General features: G+C 38.1%; 1 pseudogene; it reads right to left on the bottom strand.

Annotated features, from left to right (window-relative positions):
• Positions 1-1,242: 1,242 nt before the first annotated feature.
• Positions 1,243-3,455, bottom strand: LOC109555007 (casein kinase I pseudogene; annotated as a pseudogene).
• Positions 3,456-3,888: the final 433 nt, after the last annotated feature.

Genomic DNA, 3,888 nt, shown 5'->3' with positions numbered 1-3,888 from the left:
AAAAACTATTTGAAACTTTAGGAACTCCATAAAGAGGCTGGTTATAAAATCAATATGCAAAAGCAACCACTTTCATATATAAAAATAATAAACAGTACATGTAAGATAAATATTCAATTTCTAATAATCAGGAAAGGTAAGCTACTTGAGAATAAACTTTTAAAATATGCAAAATATATTCATTCACACAACCATTTACTGATAAACTACAGTGTGTGCCAAGCAATGTTCTAAGAGTCATGTTTTTATTTATTTTATATTTATATTGAAAAGGAGGTAAGATTATCATTACTGCAAATGAAACAAAGCTGAATCAATTAAAAACTATTTAAAACTTTAGAAACTTCATAAAGAGGTTGCTTATAAAATCCCTATGCAAAAAACAACCACTTTCATATATAAAAATAAACAGCATGTAAGATATTCAATTTCTAATAATCATGAGGAAAGATAAGCTATTTAAGAATAAACTTTAAAAATATGCAAAATATATTCATTCACACAAGTATTTACTGATAAACTACAGTGTGCCTAGCAATGTTTTAAGAGTTATGTTTTTTATGATATTTATATTGAAAAGCAGGCAAGATTATCATTAATACAAATGCAACAAAGCTGAGAGAATCAATTAAAAACTATCTGAAACTTTAAAAACTTCATAAAGAGGTTGCTTATAAAATCACTATGCAAAAAACAATCAGTTTCATATATAAAAATAAACAGAACATGTAAGATATTCAATTTCTAATAATCATGAGGAAAGATAAGCTACTTAAGAATAAACTTTAAAAATATGCAAAATATATTCATTCACACAAGTATTTACTGATAAACTACAGTGTGCCTAGCAATGTTTTAAGAGTTATGTTTTTTATGATATTTATATTGAAAAGCAGGCAAGATTATCATTAATGCAAATGCAACAAAGCTGAATCAATTAAAAACTATTTGAAACTTTGAAAACTTCATAAATAGGTTGCTTATAAAATCACTATGCAAAAACAATCAGTTTCATATATAAAAATAAACAGAGCATGTAAGATATTCAATTTCTAATAATCATGAGGAAAGATAAGCTACTTAAGAATAACAAAAAACAATCAGTTTCATATATAAAAATAAACAGAGCATGTAAGATATTCAATTTCTAATAATCATGAGGAAAGATAAGCTACTTAAGAATAAAGTTTAAAAATATGCAAAATATATTCATTCACACAAGTATTTAGTGATAGCCTACAGTGTGCCAAGCAATGTTCTACATTTGTTTATAATTTGTAAAAAACACATTTCAAAATAAAAAAATCCCACATCATACAAATGTTTATAATGATTAATTAATCTAAGCAACACACATACATGTTCAGTTGTAAAATGTTAAATTTCTGTGACAAATATGCTTTTTTAAATACCAAGAACATTACAGAGTTAACAAGAGTCCTACAGATAATCTAGTAGTCAATGTGTTTTTCTTAAGTCTTCACTTTAACGGTGTTATTTCAGCACAGGTAAGCAAGCAGAGTCTTTCATATGCAGGAACACCGGAATCTTTGGTTGCTACCGTATCAGCTGCCTTGCAAACAAGAAACCAACCATTTAAAAAATGTTTTAAGTGAACAACTTGCGGAACCCAGGGGTGAATAGACCTTAAGAATGCACAATTGTGAGCATTTACAACCGTCTCATGGCAACCCACTCCAGTGTTCTTGCCCGGAGAATCCCAGGGACGGGGGAGTCTGGTGGGCTGCCCTCTATGGAGTCACGCAGATTCGGACACGACTGATGCGACTTTGCAGCAGCAGCAGTAGCACAACCATCTCAACTGTGGCAGAAGACTGTTCATGCCCTGTTTCTGAAACGAGATCTCAAAGCAACATAGTTGAAAATAAACGATGTTAACAAAAAACTGGCATATGCACAATTTCTCCACCAATGTGTGTGTGAACCAGTTAACTTTTCCACCTGAAAGAATGCAACAAAAAACTGGACAACACGTTTCACAATCTCATTAATATTCACAATTACAGCGGCTACAACTCAGCACACTGCATCACCAATGCTGCCCAGAGCCAGTTTATACTTAAATTACGTTCTTTACCCCAAGTGAACGTTTGTCCACAGTCACTGGCCAGTGTACATATGAACGAAAATTTCTAGATTTGGGGAGAAACATGCTGCTGCAATCATCTTACTCTGCTGCTTCTGCTCCTTGACTCGGGCTTACAAACCTTTTCATGTTACTCTTTTTTTTGGTCAGTTTTCTTGCCTGTGGTGGTGGCGGTTTGGGCCTGCTGACCCTGCCCACTTGAAGAGGCTGCCTGCTGTGCTGCTCTCTGCTTTAATATCCAATCAAATGCGTAGTCATATTGGTAATTCAGGGCCCTGAAAAGACTGCGGAAAAGCTGCCTGAGGTAGGTGTAATCCGGGGCTTCCTCAAAGCGCAGTCCACGACAATAGTTTAAGTACGTAGCGAATTCTGAGGGAAATCCATTACATAAAGCTTCAATAGGTGTGGCCATCTTACTTTCGCAAATCTTTTCGTATTTTTGCTTCATTGTTGCAGTCTTTATTCCTTGCCACGGCAGGCTGCTTCTATTAAAATACATCAAAACATATCCTAATGATTCCATGTCATCTCGTCGACTCTGTTCAATACCAAGATGTGAATTGAGGCTAGCATACCGAGCAGTACCAGTGAGACTTTTCTTTTCTTTGTATGGAATGTGTTGCTTTGTCTTGCTGTCTCTGTACCTTTTGGCCAAACCAAAATCAACAAGGAATAACTGGTTTGAGTTTGAGGAAGCTGGGTCCTGAGAAGTACTACCAGACATGCCCCTTTTCCTCTTCCTTGCTTGACATTCTAAACACATATTACAGTGAGACCCAGCACCCATTAGAAAGTTATCTGGTTTAATATCTCTGTGTATAAAATCCTTTGTATGCAAATATTCGATTCTACTGATCATCTGGTCAGCTAACATAAGTACAGTTTTCATTGTGAACCGTCTTGAACAGTAATTGAAGAGCTCTTCGAGGCTGGGGCCAAGAAGATCCATGACTAGCACATTATAGTCCTTTTCCTGACCATACCACCATATGCGGGGAATGCCAACCCCGCCCTGAAGAAGCTTATAGAGTCTGCTCTCATACAGCAACTGGGGTTGTCTCGCTTTCTGAGGTTCTAGCTTCACTGCCACTTCCTCACCGTTGGTGATATTGATCGCCAAATAGACTTTCCCGAAGGAGCCAGACCCAATCTTTCTTACCAGCTTGTATTTCCCTCCAGCAATGAATTCGGACCTGGAGCCACTGCTGCTCGCCATTCTTCGAGACAAAGATGGAGGCTGGGGCTAAACCCGGACACCTCTGAGGAGAAGATAGAGGCCTCGAGAGCTCGTCCACCGAGCAAAGCAGCGGAAGCCGGCAGGAAACCGAAACCGCTGGCTCTTTCTTGGGATTACAGACCCCAAAATAGGCCAAGCAGAACCGGATCACTGCTGCCGTCAGTTTCTTTTGGCCAAGCCGCTGATGGTTGAGGGGGTTCTCGAGGTTACTAGGTTTCTGGTGGTTGCCACCTCTGCCTCACTTTCTCAGTGAAAAAGGCGAGCACTGAGTTAGGCCGCGAAACCGCTGCCACGGGCTCGAGGGACTTCCGTTACACCACAAACGCCACCATCTCGGGAGTCCGGCACCAGCCAACCCAATATGTCTCCAGCTCCCAGAAGCCTCTTCTGCAGCGCGGGGCATTCTGGGAAAGGAATCTGGGAGTCTTATATTTTTAACGTACAAATTCTGCTGGGAAAATAAATGAAGGCAAATAACTAGAAAAACTGGGTTCCCAAGGGGAAAAAATATTCGTTTCCCCAGAAACTTATTTATCTTGTAACT

This window comes from Bos indicus, chromosome X (assembly GCF_029378745.1).
Source record: "Bos indicus isolate NIAB-ARS_2022 breed Sahiwal x Tharparkar chromosome X, NIAB-ARS_B.indTharparkar_mat_pri_1.0, whole genome shotgun sequence".
Lineage (NCBI taxonomy): Eukaryota > Metazoa > Chordata > Mammalia > Artiodactyla > Bovidae > Bos > Bos indicus.
The sequence above is the reverse complement of the archived record's forward strand: the minus strand, read 5'-3'. Positions and strand labels throughout refer to the sequence as shown.